The sequence below is a fragment of the Protopterus annectens genome, chromosome 3.part1 (genome assembly GCF_019279795.1).
Source record: "Protopterus annectens isolate FY-2018-M chromosome 3.part1, PAN1.0, whole genome shotgun sequence".
In the NCBI taxonomy this organism is placed as follows: Eukaryota; Metazoa; Chordata; order Ceratodontiformes; family Protopteridae; genus Protopterus; species Protopterus annectens.
Window position 1 is genome coordinate 546,056,254 of NC_056732.1, and position 26,217 is coordinate 546,082,470.

At 36.4% G+C, this 26,217-nt stretch overlaps 1 protein-coding gene across 4 annotated transcripts in view; it reads left to right on the plus strand.

Annotated features, from left to right (window-relative positions):
• ZNF385D (zinc finger protein 385D) overlaps positions 1 to 26,217 on the plus strand; it is a 1,382,400-nt gene that overhangs the window by 882,357 nt on the left and 473,826 nt on the right. The gene's annotated exons all lie outside the window — the stretch shown is intronic.

Here is a 26,217-nt window from a genome sequence, read left to right on the forward strand (position 1 = left end):
GCTGGTATTTCTGTCCCCATTGTGGGCAGTTGAGTTTATATTGAGAGGGGCACTATGCTTACACAGTGGGATACTTTGAGAGATAGATTAAATGAGGTTGCATATGCTTGAGCTGTCTTTGTCACAAGTGGATGTAAAGCCTTTCATGGCACTTCTTGAATAAGTGTGGAGCATTTCTTAATATGTAATACCAAAATAACTTACAGATTCAAGTTACATGAGCTATACAAAAAACATGAAATGAAACATAAACATGGTCATGTTATATTCTTATAGTTTAGAATAAAAGCATAAAATAGGTTATGTGCTTTGACAAAAAAAAAAGTGTGAACTATTATATTTTTTTTCAGTTCCTACAATAAGCCTTACGTCAGATATTGTGGCTTTCAATATATTATTGCATAACTGTTTTTTTGTGGCATAGTATGTGGTGATCTTGTTTAACTATAAATCCTACTACCTACCACACAATAAAACATCTAACATTGGCCTGTTCCATTATCTTCAGACTGTCTTATACTCAGCAAATATCACATTGAAACAAAATATTTTACATATTAGGTGAAAGTTCCAAGCCACTGTTATTGGTATGTTGTGTGCATTCTTGCATTAACAATATTTTTTATCATGTAGTTCTTAACTGGCCTGTCTATAATAAGTAATTGAAAAGACAACTACAGTTTTGAATAAAAACTGTAAATTGCTTTTTAACATAATTGTTTTCTTGGTGCAGTGAAATTTAGCATTAGATAAACCTCATGATAAGGGCATGACTGTTACAAAGACTGATTTAAACATTCTCCAGTCAATTTAATAATTCTACTTGTGAGATACCTATCCATGAATAGAAATACCTACTATTTTAAAAGGCATTCAGGTGTCAGTTGGATTCCTAATGAAAATAATTGCAGCTTTTAGAACTGAGGTGGTGAAAATGTGAATGTGGAAGAACACATACCTTTTAAGTTTGTTGCATGTCAAAGTACTTCTCCTTGACTAAGATACAATCACCTTGAATTGGTTAATTTATATAGCCATAAAGTTAGTGGGATAAATCAGATGATGGTCAGATACGTAGCTATAGATCCTAATGCAGATTTTGGAATTCAGAGTTTTGGATTGGTATGGTTTGAATTGCATTCTATATTTTGAAATGTTGAGATCTGGCACTCACGTTTCTGAGAAGGACACCTACCATGTGCTATTTCATGTTCATAGATACATATAGCCATCAAAAATATAAAACAGTCATACTCTTGAATCTTAAGGCTTATTAAATTAACTTTGACAGTTGTATATTAATGACAAGACTATTCAAAGTAATTATTTCTAAGAATTAACAATTTGTAGTCCTTTTCAAATGCCCTATTAAAAATTGTGTGGAATATCTAATAACATTTAAATACATTTTATGAGCTACTTGTGGATTTAAACTTTACCTTATAAAACTCCTCAGCAAAAAATATAACTTATGTCAAAAACTGAGACACAAAACTCCTTTATATAAAAATATTTTTTCCTATTAGAGTGGAAGCAACATAGAACAAACTTCCAGAGGTAATATGCTTCTTCTGGAATCAAATTGTATATTCCTGTTTGCCTAAATATTCTTTGTAAATATCATATCTGTAACATTCTTTCTATATTATGTGAAATATGCTGTCGCTGTTATTAATGTATCTGTTTATCTTGTAGCTTTTCCCCCCGGGCCTCCGCTGAAAATGGACATGAATCCAGTCGAACTATCCCAGTCAACAAATGCAAAATAAAATAAAATAAATAATAAAAATAAATAAATACATCTTTATTTAGTCAAGCATTTAAACCGTATCTAGGTTCATTTGTTGTAGTTCATATTTAGACATGTATACCTGTGGGATACAAACTCCTAAGTCACATCTTCTGAGGTTCTTGGACTGGTAGCCATTAGTACTGTTATACTACAAGCAAGCTAATCATATTTTCTGTACTGTTGATAAATAAAACCAATCTCTTCATTTTGAAAATTCATGGTTGCCAAAGTAAAAGCTTTCCAGGATTTCTCTGCTGCTGGTAATAATAATTAAATACTCATATTGCATTTAAGGTGTTTCATGACATAATGAAAAAAATATCTAATTGAAAGAAAGAAAGAAATGTAATATATCCATTTTTGGTGAGAAAACAGAAAACTCCTGAACACATATCAAAAAGTGCTAACAAAAGGCAAACAATTACACTTTAACATGCTATGTCACTTCTGGTAAGTATAGATAATACACTTTCCATGGAAATAAATAACATTAAAATGTAATGTTTTTTAAATGTTTTAACATCAGATTCCAATATTCCTATGACCAATTGAAAATAAAAGTAATACTCTTAAAAATTGTTTGCAAACATAAAATTCCTACTTTGGATAAAACTATATTTTTATATCCAAGCCATATGATCAACAGTAAGTTTTCATCCCAATTTATTATTATGTCTTGTTAAACTGATAAGTATGGAACATTTGTTAGTCATGAAATTATATAATAAATTATGCAACATTTATATATCATAAAATCATATAATAGATTACACAATGTTTAGAAATTGGAGCACTGTTCTTTTATAAAGAAACAAAATGAAGACCCCTGTCTCCATTTTAGCACATCAGCTAATTTGTGTACATTATAATAATGAGTATCATTCAAAATAAAAGAACAAAGGTAACACTTAAATGATACATGATTAAGCAATGCCCCATGACTGTGTGTGGGTATATCAGGATTTACCCAAGGTTGGTGTTTGATCATGAAGGTGAAGCCTGAGTGATTAAACAAAGCCAATTATGGTTAAGTCTTAATATACCCAAAGACAGGAGTGGATTGTTGCTATTATTCAATTTGTATAAGGGAACTCTAGTGTTTCTCTGCATTTTCCTTATTTACTGAAGTATGTGTATGGAACTTACATTCCCACAACTGCACAGTATTGCTGCCTTTTTTCAGATGGGATTGTATGAGGTACAGTACAGAAATGCAAGGAAAATCAGGTATATTTTTGATTCTTTAGTTTTGCAGAGCTTACCTGAATTTTCTTGTATTTTGCTCTGTCCTGTAAGTATATGCCAATAGAAAGCTCAGCCACTCAATGGTTCTTCAGAGGACAGACTTTTTTTCTATTGGTATATTTATTTATTATTTTATTTTATTTTACATTTGTTTGCTAAGAAAGTCTAACTGGGAACAAAGCCCATTTTCAGCGGCAACCAGAGATAAAAGCTCGACAACAGTTTACAGCAAAACACAATGAATATAAAACATGTAACATAGTGAATAGTAATGTGCAACAATAATAAAAATATGCAGTTTATATAGCTTTATGTGGACTGCATTTTATATAGGAAGAACTACTCATGGATTTTATTTTAGAATTTATGAGCATTTAAGAGGAGTAGAAAGGCAAGAGCTTACTAATGTTTTGGCCAAGCATGTATTTTTATGTCATCTTAACAAAAATGTGTTTTATAATTTTCAGTGATTGATCAAATTAAAAAGTACATTTTTAGGTGTGATGCTGAAGAGGACTTAAATTTGAAAGAGTATTGTTAGCAGGTTACATTAAATGCATGTATGTATCCAGGAATTAATGATAGAAAAAAAAATTAAAGCAGTTTTAGATAGGAAAGGGTTAAAACATTGATGTAATTGATCATGTGATTTTTAGTAAGTATTTATTTGGTGTTGGTTTATTCTAACAACCAAGTCTGATGAAGTTCACTTTGAACAAAAGTGCTTACCAGTTGTGATATATAATAAAAATAATTTTGTTTATTTTTGGGAGCCATTTTGTTTAGCCATTTTCATTGTATATTATTTCTATAATACATTTTTTGTGGTCATTTAAAGTGTTTTGACGCTACTGTGTTTGTTGGAATGTTTTAGTTGTTTGCATTTTGATTACATGGGATACAGCGTTATTTATGGTTCCACATTCACTTAAGTGACAATATTCTTACTACATACATTCAAATAAGTGACATATTCTCACTACATTAATGAAAACATATTCTGCAACTTTTCCAGCTCATGCCTTCAGAATTGTTGCATTTTAAATAGATTCATTAGCTAAACTGCAATGCAAAATACTTCGTTTTCACTAAATTCCATTTTGTTTTGATCGGTTCATTTCAGCTACCTCTGCAGTTATTTGAAATATTTCCATCCTAAAGTTGTCCACCAGTGCCCATGTTTAGTGCTCATTGCTTTTTGTCAAAACTTTCTTTGAATTTCAGAACAGACCACTTATAGGGATGGTTTTTGCTTTTTATTTCATGACTCTCCAGAGTATCAGCATCTCTACTTACACCTCAACTCCCTGTCCGATGTCAGCTTTTCCCTTGCAAGTATATTTATTGCAATAAATATACATGTTTTACTACATAAATCCGTATATGGCAAACATAGTGGATATGAAATATTTTATTTATTTAGCCTACATTTCTTAAAGCGCTGACTTAAATGAATACTTAGAGACAGGAAACAAATACATTCTTACAGTGGGTCATTTTACAATATACAATAATTAACATGGTATTATTGCATGAAATTATTATAATTATATGATTGCATCCACTGCAGTTTTAATTAGACACAGAAACTTGAATATCAATGAAGGAATGTATTTATCACTACAGTCCTAATATATATCATGCTACAAAATTAAAAAAAATGGATATTCACTCTTGTAGTGTGCTGGTTAGTTATATAGGAGGCAGTCACATTAAGTTCTTGTTTTATTATTTGCTATGTACACTAGGAATATCGTTCATTGTTGATCTGATGGCATTCAGACACAGCAGTAGTAAAAATGTTGTGCACAAGCCAACCAAAGCAGTGAACATAAAAAAACCTTCATATTTCAGTAACATAACATTAATATTTAAAGTAAGTTTAAACTAAGAATTAACAGATTTTCCAAACATTTTAATTGGAGAACTTCATAAGTTTCTTTTTTTTTTTTAATTTTCTGTCTTCTGTTGCACTTGATCATTAATGCTCACATTTGCATTGCAGAAACCTTCCCTGGGATTCAGAAAGAGTCCAAGTGTGATTCTGAACAGTCCTCCTTCATTTAATGTGTCTGAGTGACAGCCCTGATGCTGATTAACAATGACTGTAGTTATACAAGGTTGTGTGATCAACAGCTCATTAAATAGCCCTCATGGCTGAAGTGTGGACTGTAGGGAAAAAGTAATAGTATGGTGTGGATGCTGGGGAATATGAGCATCGGCAGGTCTCATTGATTATGCATTCTCCTCAATCATACTCTGTGCAATCCTGCACACACATAAAGGCAAGAAGGCGAAGTTATGTAGCACCCTTAAGGGCTATGAAGCATGTGTTCAGATCTGACCAAGTTAAATGTCGAAAGGAATATAGGAAAGTGTGAACGTGGAGAAGCAAGAAGAAGGTAGAACATAAGGTAAAAAATTAAGGAATGAGCAGCATGAAGGAAAGGAAAGAGGGATTTTGGGGAGTCAGGTGCACATTTCATACATGTGGAAAGAGAGAGAAAATATAACTTGGGGAAGGGAGAGTGTCATAAAGGAAGTAAGAGGAAGGTAAGAGGGCCAGGGTAGATAACACAAGCAAACATAGAAGACAAACAAGAATGAAAGGCAGGGTGCTGACACAATTAGGGATAAGGAATATAAAAGATAAGGAGACATTAAGCACACGGGAAATAGAATGGGGTTAGGAAGGATTGGACAACAAACATGGGCAGATGTATTCCCTGCCAGCTGCAACCCAGTTGGAATTTATTTCCCATCCTGGCCTGCCTCATCACTGCACCATGGTTGTGATGCTCATACAAATACAGGGCCGGCACATGACTCCAAAAGCATAGGAGGAGGGTGTCAAGCTACCATCTCCTCCAGCTGCTGCTATTTGACTTATGTGTCACCACCACATTGCTGCTTCCCACAGGTATTATTGCATCACCTTCCCAAGCAGAGCCAGTGACAGTGGCCACTGCTCTTGTTTCAGGGGGAGTAGTGACAACAGCAGTATTATCCACTGTTAGGGGGGAGAAGGGCCAGGATGGAGACAAGTTTGCTGTTGTGTTTGATACTGCATATAAATGCCAAAGAAATGTTGAGAAACTAAATACATATATTGGAAAGGATAGGAAGAAAGAAGATGGGAGGATAGAGAAAAATACAAATACAGTCAAAAAATGAAGGTAAAGCATAAACTACTACATAAATTACTATTTTGCCTCTACTATCATGCAAAGGTCCTGTGTCATACACTTGCAGAATGAAAGAGACAATGACATCTAAACAGCAATGAACTTGAATCCACAACCTTCATCAACTGTAACATCAAAGGCACTGCATTTTTACATGTTGACCTACACTAGCAGTCTAGTAAAATCTGCAGTGAAATGCACACTAATGGTGTGTGTCACATACTTGCAGAATGAAAACTCTGCAAATGGTAAAAATGAGCCCATTGTCAGCATTATTGTAGAACACCACCTTACTATGTTGAGCTACAAGCATAAGTCTGCACAAGCTTGCAACCAGTGTCATGTGTTATCAGCCCTTAGTGCTCCTATGCAATACAAAATGTGCCTAATTAATGACACTACTGTATATATCAAGGTATAAAACCTATCCCCCTTTCTGGTGACCCACTCCCTTTTTTTTATTTTTTATTAAGACTTAAATGAGAACACAGTAACACTTAATTTGAGTAGAAATATAAATTAGAAAGTGTAAAAAAGAAAAAAACAATTGATTTCAGAAAACACAACAAAACTACTATTTACAAGAGTTATCTACAGAACAACAAGGATTCTAATAGACTTCAGTTAACAAATTATTATGCATAACAATTAAAAATTATTTGAGTGTTCTAAAATAACAGGTTACATCTTAAATTACCCAAAGTTGTAAGGCAACAAGCATTTCTTAACCTACTTGCTGCAGTTACAGCAAATGGTATGGTAATTGTATATGCATAGTCTGTGACACTACTGGCAATTCATATATATATATATATATATATATATATATATATATATATATATATATATATATATATATATATATATATATATGGGGAAAACACATATCTATCCTGACAGCTGTGATTCAGGTGGAGCTTGCCTGCCCACCTGAGTACACTGCTGGGCCCTGGCTCAAGATAGTGGAGTCACTGCTGAGCAGCAGGGCAACTTAGTAAGTTGGCAGAAAAGGTTGTCCATGTGGCTGATGTGGTCATCTAACCACCTGCCAGTTATCTCTACCTCTAAGTCTGCCATCAATGGCAAAGCTGCCACCTTCATTTTTCACTGGTACTGGCTGATGCAACTGTAGGTAGGGTAGGAGTTGTGGAGGTAACTGGGGCAAGCTGGGACCCAGATGTGGCATTTGTGGAGGTGAAGTGAAAATGCTGCCGCCACCTTCTTGAGAGATGGGTACAGGCCTAATTGTATATAATAGCGAGAAACAAAGTAATTAACAAAATAAAAGCATGTAGTAGAGAGGACAGCTAGAAAGAGGGTGGGGGAGAGAGATGCATAGCTACAATGAAAAAAAGAATCTGATATACATTATTATGATCACAAAGTGACAGGGTGCATAACCGAATAAACAACAAGCACACTTCTCAATTTACCAAGGTAGTTAGTATGCACAGTTGTGAGGGAGACCTAACCCACAGCCATCACCAGCTACATTGTGAAAGGTAAAACCATAACATGTTGAGCTATTTGAATAACTCAATAGAAGTATGCAGTGTAGCATACAGTAATCAGATGTCTGAAGCTAATGTCTGTACACAAAGAAAAAATATTGCTCAGACATAAACTCCTTCCATAGGGGCTATAATTGAAATAACCACGTTTATTGACAAAGATGGTCTATGACAGAAATATTCACAAAAATGCAGCTCATATATTTTTTCCCTTCCATTGTTGTTGTTACTATAACAGGACAGACACATCACTTTAAAAATTATATCAGAATGCAATTGGAAGGGGCGGACTTGAACCTACTTGTACTTTCACAATGTAAATTCACTGTCTTAACATCTTGAGCCACTTGTTTGTGTCTGATAAAGGACACACACACACACAAACACACACACACACACACACACACACACACACACACACACACACACACACACACACACACACACACACACACACACACACACACACACACACACACACACGCACTAATAACATCCAATAGTCATACTGCTAAAAATAAAAATAAAATGAAAGTTATTTCCAAGAGACAAGGGACATTTCCTTGTAGAGTATGTAATGAGTGCCCATATATGATGGTGACAGACAAATTTATACATCCAGATACAAAGAGGATAAACTATTTCGAGCAGTATGCTGATTATAAAACAAGAGACATAGTCTATTTAGCGAGCTGCCAGAAGTGTAACAGTTTTTATATAGGTAAGACAAATAGGACGTTGAGAGAGAGGGTGAGAGAGCATATATATGCAATAAATCGTGAAGATGAAACTAATGCACTGGCAGAACATGTGCTAAATAACGGTATGGACCATAAATTTTAAATTATGGTCATAGAGATGATTTTAAAAAATAGTAGATTAGGTAATATTAAAAACTTTACAGAGCAGGAAGAAATCAGATGAATTATTCATATGCAATCTGATAAAGGGAAGGGTTTAAATGATAGGACAACTATAAAACCATTTCTGAGGGACAGACCATTAAAACACAAATTATAAAGACTATATAAACATACTTACATGTATTTATGAGCACATGCATATATTTGTATACATATTCAGACATTTATTATGAAATGTTATTATGAAGTAATATTAAGTATTGCTTCATATATAAATGTTATGATTGTTATATTTATTATTAATTTTTGGATATTTATTTATTTCAGTATTTATTTTTGACATTCATGAATTTGCAGAGCGCTCATTATTAATTATATTTATAGATTTCATAGGAAGATGAATGGATAAATCAATAATTACTAGTATTATTTATGTGCTAATACTTATGCAACATCTAGAGTTTATAATGTAACATATTTTATTAATGTTTATATTTATATTTATATGGGACACATTTAAGATTGTTTTTAACATGATATATATATATATATATATATATATATATATATATATATATATATATATATATATATATATAAACAAATAAGCATGCTAATAATGAGAAAGAAGTGAAATGAAATGAAATGTTTTATACTGACATTTTATAATAATATGGTCAATATTTCTTTAAGGCCAATTTTGGCACCAAGTTTTAGCTATTTAAATATCTGTTTAGATCTGAAAAGCCATTTTTCTGAAGAAGGGTTTACTTTAACCCAGAAGCACTCACATAAAGCTTTATCGTTTTATTAATTTGTTTTTTATGATGGAATAAAAAGTTAGAGGTACTGAAATTGCCGTGGCGGTGTCCGGAAGTGTTGCTACAAGTCATACCGCTACCTTTGAACTACGGACTTCAACACAGAAGTGGAAGTGATGTGCTGCACTATCTTGAATCAATACTTAATATTAAAACCCGTTCATTATAAAGCAAGTATCTTCACCCCAATGCTCACATAGCAGCTCTAGTCTCCTCCTATCAGCTGTCTATTCACTATAATAGGTTTGGGGCTATGAGGAGTAAAACAGCAGTGAGTAACATCTGTAGGTGGCACTGGCAGGTTGTATGCACAACTAATATAAGTTAGCTTACAGTATATAGGTGGCATCTGCTGTCTAACTTCATCTTCCAATAAGACTAGGAGGTTTGAATTTCTTTGCTTCTTGTCACTATAATAGTAATGTCATTATTTCCCTTTGCATAGGAGGTTAGTGCCATGGGTGACAACCTGTGCTAAACTGTTCTAGGCCTCAGTCTTATTCTGAGACTCATGATACCTCACCTGAGGTGCCTCTGCTTGTAATCTTTCAGGAGGAAGTGGAGTATGATTTTTGGTCTCCTTCACAGACCATTTCTGCAGTCTTAAAGCAGCACTACCATTTCCTTCTCCAGCTGTGATGTCTTAATTTGAAGTATCACAGAAACAAAATGGCAGAAAATGTGCACCCACACCCATTTTCATATATACCATCTGCTGTGCAATGACAAGTAATGAAGGGTTGCTCATATGTGTGACAAAAAGTGGGCTAGGCTAAAGTAAGTACTGTATTTAAATGCTTCACAATGACACTGTGGCAACGGGCCTCAGAGCACCCCTGGGTGGTCATTATTTCCACAATAATGTACACCCTGTTGGGCATTATTGCTTGCATCTTGACATGAAAGTTGACTGAATCAGAAATGATAGTCAGTTAAGCCCTAATTAGCACACTCATTGCACTCAGTCAGGTAAATGTGCTTAATATACGCATGCAGGAAGACACTGAGAACCACCATAGGATCATAAGATCATAGGAGGTCACTAGGGTATTGGCCCTAAGGCCTCTACAAGTCTAGTCATGTTATACCCTTGTTCTCTTATGTCTTAAGATATATAGTCTATGGCTGCACACAAATCTAAGATCAGCACCAGCTGCCCCTATCTAAGAGGGACATAGATGAAACCTCCAGTGTAAATTTATGGTTTCCCATCCAATTCTGCAGGTCACACTTAAATAGGGTCATTGAGGAGCTCTGTTTTACATGAATTGGGAGTTTGTTCCAGAGGAGTGGCAACTTCTGAGAGACATATTTGTCTCTCCAGCACGTCCTGTTAATATCGCAGGCTAGGCTAAGATCCCTAGAGTGAGTGAATCTTCTCCCATTGGATTTGTAGATGTGCAGCAGTTTCATCAAGGCAGGGTCTAAGACTGTTCTGTATGCAGGCACAAATCATCTATAAGCAGTCTATACGATACTGAGTAAAATGATAGACCCTTCAGTCTGTCCGTGTATGTCATGCGTTGTAGTCCCTGAATTTTCTTGGTGTGAAACCTCTGAGATCTCTCGATTTGCTGCAGATATCTGGTTAGGTACGTACAAAAGGGAGCATTGCACTCTAGTATTGATTGGTTGAGAGCCGAGTACAGGAGAGTTATGACCTACTTAGCTTTGGATGTGTTATCCTTGCTTATGAGGTGTGCAATGTAGAATGCCTTCCTCGCTACTGGGGACACCTGATGATGAAAATTAAGGCTGCTGTCAAATTGTGTTCCTAAATCTCTCACTGCTGGGTTTGAACTTAGGGGATATTATTAATGTTGCAATTAGCAGGGATTTCTCCTTTCACAAAGAGGATGATAATGCATTTTTTTGCTTTCAGTTTAAGTCCGTGGCTTTGACACCATTCATTTGTCTGTGCAAGCCCATTTGGTAGCCTGTTGATATCTTTGGGGGAATTGATGATTGCACAAAGTTTGCAGTCATCAGAAAACTTGGTAAGGCATAGGCCATCTATTTGTGCCTGGACTTCTGAAAAATAGATATGAAACAGTAGGGGGCCTAGCACAGATGCCTGGGAGCACCACTGGTAACAGATCTGTTAGTAAAATTGGTACCCCCAATTTGGCTGTATGTGTTCTGTTTGTCAGACAGTTTACAACCCATCTAGTGACATAATGGTTAATCCCCAGCTGGGTGAGTTTCTCAATGATGTTTGAGTGAGGGATTGTGTTCAAGACCTTGGCTAAGTTGGCATAGGCAGTGTGAACTGTTTTTCCTTCATCAAGGGCCTTAGTGGCATACTTGAAAAAGTTCATCAGGTTTAGCAGGCATGATCTGCCCTTAAAGAAGCCAAACTGAGTTGGGTCAAGAGTTTGAAGGTCACCTATGTCCTTTTGTGATAAAATTCATGATGATTCTCTCCATGGCCTTGCAGATAAGGCTGGTTAAGCTTATGGAGCTATTGTTCTTGGGGGACAGTTGAGGGACACCCTTTGTGCAAGGGAATTACAGCTGCTGTTTTCCACTCAGCTGGGAAAAAGCTTAGCGGTTCCACTAACTCCTGTTTTAGACCACTTAATAGGAAGACTGGGATGTTGTCCAGTCCCATAGAAGATGTGTTTTTGTCCTTGTAGAATGTGGCTATGACTTGCTCTTTGGAGATACTAGGTAGAGGACTGGTGACAGGTATGTTATGGGGTATGATTGATGGGGATGGGGGGGGTGAAGTTTTCTCCTAACCCATCCACTAGCAAGTTGGTGATGCCCTCATGTTCAGTATAAGTGGTACTGACCACAGCTAGGTCAGTACAAAGCTGGGCCTTCCCTTTTAAATTTTGGATGTAGCTAAAGAATGCTTTGTGATTTACCTTAGCTAGGGATGCTAATTTAGTTTTGTAATTAGCTTTAGAGGACTTTACAAGATGTCTAATCTGGTTGTTTATGCTTTGGGGGGAGTTCTTTCTTTGCTGGGATCATTCCCTCTTGTTTTTTGACAGCAGTTTCTTTCTTCTTTCTCTTGCTGTATAACCTATTTATGCTGGATGTCCACCAGGGTGGCTTACTTTTTCATGAAGATCTTGATTTGATCTGTTCCCGTATGGCTGAGTCTATATATTTATATAGGTGTTTATACAGGACATTGGTGTACACCTCAGTATAGGGGTCATTGCTGTCAGTGTTGGCAGGGAATCTGAAATTACTGATGCCATTGCTCAGCAGGCAATAGTTTGCTTTGGAGAAATTTTTTCACCTTTTTGCTCCTGAGGGTGGGTCAGGTGCGACTGTTACTTTGAACAAGACCGATTTATGTTCAGACTTTACCAGGAAGGCCCCACACATGGGGTGGTGCAGCAGTCCTCCATGTTGGTGAGCACTGTGCCAAGAATATTAGAGCCCCTTGTGGGAGTGCTGAATATCTGCTCCAGAAAATGTGTGCTAACAAAGTCCAGAAACCTTTGAATGAGTACATTTGTGCTCACATATGTTAACCAGTCAATGTAAGGATAGTTAAAGTCACCCATGTCCATAACATTTGGTAGTACTGACAGTGATTCATGTAGGTCAAGGTAGGCTGTGTGGTTTTCTTGGTTCATGGTGGGGACCTATAGCTAACAATAACATGGAGGGGAGTCTTTCCCACAGACCTTGGCTAAGTTAGTTGGACTTGAAGTAACTCTAGGGAGTTGTACTGTTTAACCAGTCTAGAGGTGTATATGTCTTTAATGAAGATAGATACTCTTCCTCCCTTGTTTTTTTCATGTTCATTGTGTGGTCTGAATGAGTGGAAGGCATTGTAGCCCTGCATGTGTACACTCTGAAGCCTTAAAACCATATATCTTTGACTGCACAGACTTCAGCATATTCCAGGGTGAGAAGTGCTTCAACTGAGTGCAATTTCTCATTTAGACTACTAGCATTAAGCAGCATAACTTTGAGTTTGTTTCTGGAGGATATTTTTATTTTGGGAATTTTATTCTTATGACAATGCCTAAAAAAAGTCGTTATGGGGAGGCAAGTATGTTTCCCAGCAACCTAAAGCCTAGAGGCAACAGGTGAAGACCATGTCTAGCAAAGCAGCTTGGTCTGTCGACCATATCATTCCAGACTGTCAGATACTGGATCACTCTGGATTGACACCAGAGGCTAAGCCAATCATTTTTTGTTTTTATTGTGGCATCATCCTGGGTGAAGGAAGAATGCTGCTTAGAGCTAGGGACATACCTGCCTGGAACACATAATCTGAAAGCTCCATCAAGTCTCTCTTCATATAGTACAGAGAGATACTTCTCAAGTCATTCACTCCAACATGGACTATGAAAGTCAGAACAGTACTTTTTGTTTTGAGACTTGAGTGCGTGCATGATTTGGTGGATCCCAGAATCAGACAGGCAGCGGACCATGACCCTCTCCTTGTCCAGCTTACTGAGGAGGACACCTGTGTGTTTCACTATGGAGTCGCCTATGACCAAGACATTTGGCTTAGATATGTTTTGCCCTTGGGGTTTATTGGGTGAGACACTGATGCTTGTGTTATTATGTGTAGTATGTACTGTTGGGACTGTATTGTGTGCAGAAGGTTAGTGCTTGGGAGGTCTTTGCTCCAGTGAGTACCTCTGCATGTGTAGGTTTATGTGTTGTTGTGCTTGATATGTGTGGGAGGTGAAGTATTGGTGCTCACAGTCTGCTTGGTATTTGGTATGTTGTTACGAGAGAGAGAGAGCACTGATTCCAGATTCATAGTATAGATACATCTTTCACATACTGTATTTGCATGTTTTAGGAGCAGTAGGATGTCTGTATACATGAGGCAATTGCTACATTGCCTCAAGACGCCCATGTCAATCAGGCTGGCTGGAGAAACAATAGGAAACTGACCTTCCATTATGCCAAGTGTATTCTGTAATAAGTGGTGGAGGGTGGGCTGGATGGACTAGGTTCTGTTGTAGAACTAATAAAATCAGCTAATCTAAGGGAGAATTAGGGGCAGAAACCACAATTTAAAAGAGCTTGTTGAGCGGCAACTTGTGAACCTGCAACAACTGAAACTTAAGAGTAGTTATTAAGGCAATCTAAATCTTAGTTTGTGCAAGGTACGTGCTTGGTATAAGTTCATTTTAGCAAGTATGGCTGCCTGTAACTGCTGCTGTAGTTGTTTATATAATATGAAATATGTTTTTGAGTAGTTTGAAGTTTTTTGGAAAGGTGTACTGAGTAGGCCTCTGAAACAATGAGGCAGTTGTTGAGCTGAAGGATTGTTATGCATAATGGGAGACACACCCATCAACACCTACTCAGAGTATGACTCAACACATTGTGGCAGGCCTTGTGAAATTACTTTTAAGAAAAACATTTGCATGTTGTATAGCTTATCCATATACGTCATTTGTGAAAATATTTTTAAATCTGAGAGAAAACAGTCATGTCACCTTGTTCACTTACATTGTTATAGGTGCTTAGACATTCATACAGAAAACATATTTACTGAACATTACAAGAGGATGCTTTGTGGCAGCTGTCACTAAATTACCTAAAGAGTGTAGAGAGACATATATGATTGTCAAACACACAAGCAGCATACTATATGGCCAACTCAGAGACTGGTAGTGCAAGCAGTTTCCAGGGGTCACAAAAATTTTTGTGGTTACCAGTTTGGGTTTTCGCTGTCATCTCTCTTTCTTCAGTTTTCAGGGGTCACTCATAAACAAGATGTGAATATCATTGTTCCATGCTTACAGAACAAAGGCCATAATACAGACAACGTAGAAAAACCCTATCCACATTGCTAGAAAAAATGCACATACACCAAAGTTCTCCTATGCAGAGAATGAGTTGCTAATTCAGGTCCTCTCTTTAAAAGGCTGATGTCTGTTTGAGCTGGATGCTGTTGACCAGACCTACTGATACTGTGCCTTGAAATGAGTTCCTATTAGATGACTGAAGATGCATTCTTTGAATGCTTCTTGGACGAACTTGAAAAAACAAAAAGGCAAAATGACGAAGCGGCATATAAGCAAATTTTTTCCCTCGGAAAGAAATTGCTTGGCCGCGTCCATTACGTTGCCATTTTCGTCACTGTCAGAGTTTGTATATTTAAGTAGGAGGTGTGTTGGGGGCACAGCCCCCATGTCAGGGGGTGTGGGGGTGAAGTCTCCCACTTTATGTTATGTTTTAAGTGCATTTTTTTTTTGGAGCAGCGATTTTTTTCACTTGAAAAAAATCACTGTTCTAAGCATTCGAGTTTGTAAGCTTTGGCTTACATGGTGTTGATAAATCATTGTTCGCTTTTCTAAGCATTCAATGATTTAATATAGACTCCTTTGAAATATCAGGTGGTGGACATTAATGCAGCTGGTGACCAGGGCCACATTTATGAAATAGTGCACCTCAGCGTTGCTTAACTAACACACAGCGCTCAGCTAAGAGCTTCCCACCTGGCATGGGAAGTTAGGTCAGTGAATGCTAGTTGCTATGTCAGTAGTTGAACCATGTTTGTTGGAGAGGAAGGAGTTTCTAGTTGCTATCAGAAGCAATGACACCATCATATGGTCAACAGTGTGGTGCTGGATGTTATGACAGAGCTCTAGAGGTCAGCAACAGTCTCTACAGCAGATACCTCATGTATGTAGATCTTTTCTGATTAAGAGTAGTGGTAAGTAATCCAGACCACTTTGTCACTACCAAATTATCAACGTATTCCCTCCAAAAAAGTACTGGATGTATAACGTTCAATGGTTACAGCCCAAGGATTTTGACAAAATCAGGTTATGTCCCCATATTTCAAATAAATGTGCATATCTCTGGAACCAAAGAGGGTTACTAAAGAAGTGTAAATATCAAACTCCTCAACACAAACAAATATTTACAGCCATAGTGTTCATTATGTTCCAGGTCTGAAACTGGATTTTATATTTTACAATGAACATCATAAATATTAATTCTGTAATATTTTGTAAAAAAAGTTACAATATATTTGTGATCACTCATGCTACAAGTATACTGCAAACAAATTGTGTTCATTTAGCTTTCAGCTTTCATATGAGGTGAAGCAGTTCTATCTGTGTGACTTGGTTGTTAAAATATTTAGAATAATATGAAAATTATGATAGTATAAATAAATAGCACATTAACAAGAATTAATACCTCTTCAGCTGCACAAGGCAGAGAACAAGTAACGGTGCAGTTGTACTGTCCATCATTTGAGATTTAAAATGAAAATTTTCAAACTCTTGTATGTAGAATGGTTTTAAAAATATAAATGTAAATATGGACAGGCATTATTAGATGCCTGCTGATATTAGTATGATGTAACTAGAGAAATACCTGGAGGAGTCACTAAGCTTTAAACGAGTTAAAGCTGAATCAATTTTGGTGTATGGGAACATCAGGGATTCACCCAGAATGGTTGTCTATACAAGATATGCAATTAAGATATCTTTTTGCAAATGTTGTTATTAGTACTTCTCAGTGTCATGCATACCTCTGGTCCTGAGTTGCACTTTCACAGTGTATTGTGCTTTTGTATATTCGCTGGTAATTCTTTATCCCTCTTTTGGAACTGTCTCCACCTGATATTGGAGGGTCTGCAAAATGTGATGATGATGGTGGGGATGAGCTGGTACATTTAGAGAGAACATTGTATATGCTGGCTACTAGGAAAGTAAACAGAGCATGGAGACAGTATCTATTCCTGGGGATATCTAAGAGATAAATCACACACAGAAGATAGATTACTGGGGATATTAATGGTCAGTGAAGTGAGATAACTGCCTAGTGGTCACATGTTAGGATTGCTTCTTGCCACCATAGACAGATAGCTACACACAAGGTGGGGAAGGTAATTATGCTCTGTGAAGAAATGGTTGCCACCCTCTCCCTGATGTTGGTGTGTCAGTGGCCAAAACCAAGCATCTGTGCAGGGTCATCATGGAGGCCAGATTAGTGCCATCTCAGCCATGTTACAGATAGTGAGGGTGATGCAAGTTGTACAAGATGACCTAAGGGTGTTCATGCCCCACGTGTGACAGTTTTGATAGACTAAATTACATACTGAAACATGTCATGTCCTCTCAAGCTCACTGCCAGCCATGAGCCACAGTCCAAAAAGCCATTCTACTACTACCTCCACATATCTTAGCCATTGTGGTTGCAGGCCTGATTCAGTATAATACTACCTAGGCAGCTGCTTTTGGCTTGGGGTTGGGTGGGGGCATAAACATCAGCATCAAAAGTCAACAAAATGTCATTTCTGACTGATGCACAATCGTGTAGGAGCTTAGCAGTCATCAAATTCTGAGTTCCATCAAGGTTGCACAACATTCAACACTTGGAAGTTGTATAGTATAGTTTGTAAAAAGAAAAAAAAGTGTCTCACTCCATTCACATTTTTCCTAAGGCACCATTTGTCTCTTAAATTAGCAGCACTAGTAGAGTTGATTCTATCTGTCAACTGAGGCATCTCAATTTACATTGGTGACATTTGTTTTTTTTTTCACTTGCAGTAGATGGGGATATTTTCTTTTTTTATTTATTTATTTTAATCAAACATTTTAATTTATTTTGTTTCTATTTTTTTCATTATCCCAGGCAAAGTTTTTGCTTGCATCACACCTCAAACTTCTTTCTTTTAGTGCAGCCATCTCAAGTTTCTAACTCTTTTCCATACCTCTCAACCTCTTAGGACAAGAAATCTGTACAAAGCCAAAATAATGAGGGACAAAGGCCCAAAAATAGAGACAATTTTAAATATTCCTCTTATATTAGAAAGTTTCTAGAATAAACACTTTTGTATTAGCATGAGTTTTCTGAAAGATGTGAAGTCTGATATTATTTAGTGTCTTCAGTCTTCGGTGATTTGCCAGAAAACCACAAACTTTAAGAAGAAAAGATCAAAAATATGAGGCAAAAATCTGGACATTGTGTGACAATCTGGACAGTTGAGAGGTATACTCCTTTCCATTGCCTTTTGTTCCATTTGGCCTGTCCTACCCACACCACACTTAGCAATGGAACACACAGCATGCTCAAATATAGATAATACTTGCTGCTTGTACTAAAAAGTCAGAGGCACTCACCCTTAGTGTTTGTTACTTGAAGTGGCATTACCAGTAGCCAGATGGGGTTTGCTATAACATTCTGTTTTTGACATCTTCATGTCGAGGTATGGTATCATTTATACCCAAACTAAGCTATCAGTGCTGAGGGTATTTCTAAAGTTTATAAATGTGAGAAAACCTAATGTGGACAGAGTTATATGTTGACTGGGATAGTTCATCAAGATATTCAGATTTATTTTTGCAAAGTGGTAAAAAGAGAAGCAATTCAATCACCTGCTGTCTTATACATAAGTGAAGTATTCTCACGATGTTTGTTTCTGACTTAATTTGGTTGTGTTATGTGGGCTAGTATTTTTTTCAATAAAAAATTCTTACTTAAAAAAAATACATGACTTCAATATGTTATAATTGTCAAGCACTGTCTTTAGTATACTGTCATGGGTTCTGCAGCATCTTGCTACCCACTTAGAATTAATACAGTAATTGCAATGTTTTTTAAGTAGGTAAGGTGGTAGGTAGGCCTGCTGGCCTGGTCTCATAATCATTACATGCTAAAGCCTTGTTTTTTTTTTTTTTTTGCAAGTGAGAACTTCTTACTGGAAATTCAGCGCATAATGATTGAGAAGTACTATCTGTGGTATGCCATTCATTGACCCACAGCCATTGTCATGCCCCCCCAACTTCCCACTTTGCACCCAGAATTAAAAACAGCTAGCATTTAAGGAAAGTAGCTGCAATAATGGAATTGGCTTAAAGTTTTAGCAGTGTTACATCTAGCAAGTAAATTCCTTCAAAGTGAGCAAATAGGGTTGCCACAATTTTTTATATCCAAAGGTGGATATTTTTATGGAAACCTGGGGTTCTGCATGACAGACTATATGTATCTACAAACAGTGAAAAGGGATGAGCTTCACTTTGTTATAAATTAAATGTTCACACCTACATAATTTGTGTTGTTTCAGTACTTCCATATCAAACTAAATTGTTCCAGATGCAAAAATAATTGCTTAATGCAACAATTAGACAAAACATAGAAAATGCATTTTTGTCCTAAATCTCATGATATTTGCTATATTTCTTGTTTTCACAGGATACACTTGCCGTTCTCTCTCTCTCTCTCTCTCTCTCTCTCTATATATATATATATATATATATCTATACTGTGTCATATGGGGTAGGTGTAAACTCGAGAAGAAGATTTTTTCATGTTTAGAGGAACTGCAATTAAATACTGACTTGTGATGCAGGCTGTTTTTTTTATTAGCTGCATGCCTCCTGAATGAATCTTTGACTGCTTTATTTTCCCATTACTGAGGCATCATAGATGTGACTTTACTGCTGTGGAAATTCAGTGCAGTGCCAAAAGGTTGATTTGAATCTAATTATGATGCATAAGCACAACGATGGAGTAACATAAAACAAATAAGAACACTTTATCCAGGACACTCAGAGAGAAGCACAACCTAAACAAGCACTTACATTGATTGATTGATTGCATTTGATAACTTGAAAAGTACACCTGGGCAATTAAAAAGTCCCTTTTCAATAAAGGCAAAGGGACAGAAGTTCTAACAAAAAGAACATGAAATCGTATTAACACAATTGACTATAAAACAAACAAGAGAAGAAATACTTTATACGCAAAAGATTAAATACTTGCATAGAGGTGTTATATAAATGAAGATAACACATTCAGATGTAAAACATTTTGGCTTTTTTATCGATTCATACACAGTTAGGACTTTCTTTGAATTAGTACATCATTAGCGAATATTCTTTGTAGTAAAGCCAAGCATGAAATTACACCTGGCAAAATCGTAGGAATGATTTTAAGTTAAATTCAGTGCAAAATAATGCACATATATAGCAACAATACAATAAATGTATACACTACTCTGTTGGAGGAGATGCAGTTGCAACAGTAGAAAAAGATACAAGGATACTTACAAGTAATATTCGGCATGCACAACAAAGGCTGTCGGCAGAAGATAATAAGCAGTTATTATTCATCTAAACAGACGATTAAATACAAACTGTGGTATCGTATGTCATACTGCTGTCTTCAGTGCTGTGTATGGTCTTCAACAGAGACCACATAAGGAATAAATATTCAAGTTTGATATATTTCATTCTGAAGAGTGTGGCTTTCAAGATCCCCTTTGCCATTAACAGTAAATGCAGATTTCAGAAGTTCATGTTCCTTATTGTCATGAGTTCAGTCCTAAAGTGGGAACTCAAACTTTAAGTCTGGCAAATTGCACAGCGGGTTAAGTCTGTGAGCTTTAGTTCCTGTGGTACAGTATGTGATTCCCTCCCACTCAAATTTCAAATCCCACCTTTTGTATTAGTTTATCTGATTTTGGATATCCTGTGTTATAGTTTAAACAGATGTTTGCTATTTCAATAAAACTCTTCACTCTATTTTATTTTAAGAGGCTCAAACTTATGCACAATTACATTACAAGGTATCCTGGATACAGGTGTATGTAATTTTCTATATCTTTATTAATTCCATGTCTCTGTAATATTATTCATACATTTTATCTATAGCATTTGTATGTCTAAGTCCACTTGTATCCCCCATTAACCAAATCAATACTTCGCACCCACCTTAATCCATTGTTTAGTGTTGCCACCTATCCTTTTTTTTTTTTTTTTTTTGGACCATCAAGAAATCAAACCAGTTGTCTGGTAGTCCAGAAAACACTATGCAAACTCCTGTATTCTGTTTCAAAAAAGAAACAGACTATTGTAGTTTGTCAAATCAGCAGATTTACTATGCTTTTTTATGGAAAAGCATAGTAAATCCACAGAATGAAGACATCAGGAATGCTAAAAAGAGGGCATTCCTCCTCATCTGGCAATGTTATTGACATCACAAAATGGATGGAAAGTGGGAGGGAGAGGAGAATAATTTGGTGGGGTTGTGGGAGTGCGAGGGTTGTATCCTTGGTCTGATCTTAGCAGCAGCGAAAGGTGGCAACTCTAGATTACTCACCACTCCTAGTCAATTCCAGGTCACCTCAAATAATTTCTGTTTAGTGATAACTCTGATAGACCCCATGACTCGCATCCATAGTTCTTCAATCATCACGGTCTACTGCCCAGCCTGTTGAATGCATAAAACTTCATTTGGGATGTTTAGAAAAATAATTTATTGATTTACTTCAGCCATATTAATACATATTCAACTGACACACATCTTCTTTCAGTTATTTACACAACTGAAAAACTATCCTAATAACAAGATAAACTAAATTTCAGAATGCAAGTGTATATCAGTTACTTCTATCAGTGGAACACATGCCTTGAAATCAACTACTGAACCATAATTTGACTGCACCTTTCCACAATGTAAGCAGAGTGAGGGAGAGCAGCAAACAACTCAGGAGGTTTTGGTGACTCAGCATAACAGAAAGAGAGCTGATAAGAGGAGTTACTGATCCAAAAAGAGAGCTGTGCTGCTTTCTCTGAGTGTGGATGAAAGCAGCTTATCCTTTATATTTACAGTTTAAGTGATTTTTCAATAGTATACTGCTTTGGTGTTTTTCTAATGCTGGTATTTGGTTTGTCTATATTGCTCATTCTGAGCTGAAACACTTGAACACGGACCAGTATGTCAGTGTATTTAAGATTTTCCCAAAACGCAACACAAAAATGGGAAAAAAAATATTTTATCTGTGTATCGTGTTATGACTGTGCAGGACGTAGTCATAAACATGTAAGAAACTTTTGATTGGATGAATGACTGACTGACTGGTTAACTGATACAATATGGACCGATGTTGAGATACATGAACTGCTAACACTGCCATATTTTGTCAAACGTCTGCTAAGAGACCTCTTGTAGTATATTATGCATTATTGTAAAAGAAGCTAATTTACTAAGATAGATATGCACTTCCATCCTTATAACAGTCAGACAAAACACACAGCAGCATTAATTGCCTTTTTCTGCATACATAGATTGAATAGTTCTAAGAACTATAATATATACTTTACTTGGTATCATCTATGCAAACCACTCTCTCATCAGTCCTGCTTGTGCAAAGATCCCAGGTTCCTGCATTTTACTGGCTCAAGTGACCCTTTAAGGGATTTTGAGATAGTTGTTTTATGCCATGTGTACTAGGTATCAGTTCAGGTTTTACCGCACTGCTAATAAAATTGAAACTGTCGCATCTTTCAGTTCTGGCTGCCATGTTCTGGTTAGTACTTGACTTTAACACTTAAGAAGCCCACTGTATTTTTTTATTTACTTATTTTTTTTTATCTCTTTTAGACATCATTGTCACCATCCTGGCCTTCAGTGTCCCACTTCTACATCCAGTCTACCAGCTTGTCTCCACCTGACCCCCCAGACTTACTCAAATATTGCTGGGTCTGGTTGTGGTTCCTAAGGGTATCTTGGGGGCTTGGTTGTCTCCAAATTTGCCCTGGGGGTTGTTTAAGATGCCCAACCAATTCCCTGCCACACCTACCACACTCGTGGATTCATCAGAGAGCAACTACTCTCTTTGGACTATGTCTCCCAAAGGGAACATCACCAATGATCATCTTGCCACCTGGGATGAGCACACCCATCCCTCCCTGCTGTTCTGTCAGTGGCCCCAGCTGCTAACTGAACCCAAGCTGACTGGGCCACAGTTAGGGCTTATCCTTCTATGCCACCAGAGTGGCTTAGAATCCCACTGTAGTTTGAGTAATAATGAATGGGCTGCCTTTGCCACTTGCTCTAATTCTGATTCAATAAACACAGCAATCATTTTAGAGGCAAGCGTCAAGTCAGTAATTATTGTATAATATTGTAGCTTAGGTTTATACAAGGTAGAATCATAAGCACATTATATGCATTTGAATGACTGATATAATGATATGGATAGCTTTTGCTACCTAGTCTGCAAATGCAGAATTTTGAAGTTTTGCTAAGAGTAAGGACGAGATGCAAGGAAAATAGCATGCAAATCTTGCAGAAAGCGGAGATCAGTTTTACCTCAAGCTGTACAGCATTTCTTAGTACTCCCTGGTTAATTAACATAATATGGTATTTCTACATTATGCACTCAAACCTGATCAGAATGATACTCTTGATTGATGCAGCAAGCATACTGGAGACTAGAACGATCTCACTGAGGTTTAGAGTACATTTCATGAGAATGGGATGGAAAATGTCATTTTCACAAAGAAAGCAGCTTGAAAAGGCTTTTGAGAAACCTGTGGGGTATTTGTCTCCTGTAAGTGGAAAATCCTTAACCTTTATACAGGGGTCTTTTTCCATGCAACCTGTCAGTTGATTAAATCAGCTCTGAGGTCGCTGCACCATGGAGAAAAAGAGAATTTCCCTCCTGCAGTGTAACCTCCATTTTCACAACAGTGTGCTTTCCATGCAATGGACCATAGATTTTCTTGCATTGTCATCCACCAGACAAGCATTCTATTTGTATTATATTTGAAATATGTAGACACACACACATTATGGCAGGCTTTGTGGAATCTGCAAACAGCCATATGCAGAAAAAAAACAGATACATAGGTAAGTCAGTTGCTTATTTTAACAATTACTACAAAATCTTTTTCAGGCCTAGTTACAAGTAAACATATTCTTTCACAGGCTGTGATGATTTAAAATACCATTCACATATTTAAATCACAATATGACATTACAAGAAATGAAACTAATTCACTTAGAAGAGTTCCCTGTCCTGCAGTTCAGATTTAAAGCAGTCTATAAAGAAGAAAAGATATGTGTCTGCTTAAATAGTTTCTTGGAAAGACATGTTTTAAGTGATCTGTAGCTGAACCTTCCTTGTAACATTAATCTTGAATATGTTACAGGTAAGCAAAGACATTAATTTATACAAAAATGGAAGTCTGTTGCAGACAAAAATGATTGACTGAGACCACTTGTTTAAGCTAAAAAAGGAACTAAATGGATAGTAGAATCAACTAAATGCAATGGTTGAGGTGCAAACACTCCAAGCAGAAACTGATTATAATGAAGTCTTGGTTTTTACAATCTGCCTTTGCATTTGAGTATCTGGATTATGAATATACATACTTGGGTATATATGGCTATATATCTATATCTATCTATCTATATATATATATATATATATATATATATATATATATATATATATAGATATAAATATAAATATATATATATATCTATATATATATATATATATATATATGTGTGTGTGGATCCCCTACGAAATCCCGAATGCACAGAATCAGGTAAGTATGTGTGTGTGTAAGTGTGTTTGTGAGGGGCTTTAGTGTGTGTAAGTGTGTGTTGTGATTGTGGTGTGTATGTGTGTGTGTGTGTGTGTGTGTGTGTGTGTGTGTGTGTGTGTGTGTGTGTGTGTGTGTGTGTGTGTGAGACTGTAATGTGTGGGTGTGAGTTTGCCTTGTGTATATGATTGTGCGATCTCGGAGTTAGACTAATAAAGTAGGGGGTGTGGTGGCACAGCCCCCCACATGGGGGGGTGAAGCCCCCCTGCTTATCTTTAGTGTAGGGTAGTTTGTTTGATTATGGGAGGAGGGTGTGTGTATGTTTGTGTGTGTGTTGTATGTATGTATTAGTTTCGCAATTTCGAATTTCGGGCTTCTAGTCTTTCAGTAATGTGGAGTTTAAGGCTTTTCGTCTAAGTATTTTGGGCATCGGGATTCTGTGCGTTCGGGATTTCATAGGGGACCCATATATATATATATATATATATATATATATATATATATATATATATATATATATATACAGAACAAATGTGTGACAAAAAATGTAAAATGTCAGAACTTTGTTAGAAAAATGTTTGATGGAAGTTCCATGGCTGCAGTTAGTCATAGGTTCATTCATCTCTTACGTATGAAGCCAAAACAAAAATAAAGCAGAATGCATACATCTTTAAAAGGAAATAACCCATCCAACCAAAGGTTAACTGTGGTGGAAAATTCTTGAATTAAAATAATCGAAAATGTGATCAGACATTGCCTGTTTTCTTACACTACAGTTTAACAAATTTTAATGCTCCCATTTAATTATAATTCACCGTGTACACACATTATATAGAAGGCAATACATTAACTTCAGAGAATCAGTGACTTTTACATTTAGTTGCAGGTAAATGAGAGTCACATAGTTTGCTTCCATTCTATTGCATGACTCAATTGAAAAATATACCTTGGCCTTTAATATCTAAAAAAGAATATCTAATGCACTAGAGACATCTTGTTATGCTAAGCACTGTCATAGCATATCCTGCCTAAATAGCTAGGTTCTATCATAACTCATCTTCTATTTTCTGTTTTCATTAATAAACTTTTTTGTGACCTTCACACTCATCTTCTGTGCTGATGATGTATAATCTTTAGGTCCGACCACAACCACATCTCCTACAATTACTCTCTCATTAATAAGAAACTAATACTTAACCCTACAATAGCGAAATGCATTAAAAAAATCACAGAAGTAACTCAATATCACTACCCTTTAGGAACAAGCAACTCCTTCAAATACCTTGGGTTGTGGCTAGACCAGTCATTAGCATTCCATAGCCATACTTTGGGAAAAAAGGGAAAGCTGTTAGTTCACTCTTTTTGTGTCAGGAAAATCTTGCCCTACCTATCCTGACTAGCTAGGTAAACAATATGAAAAGATGCCCCCCTGGTCTAATTTGAATACAGACTAGCCACAATAGCCACATCCTCTAAGAAAAACTCATAACTACAGATTATCGAAAACAAA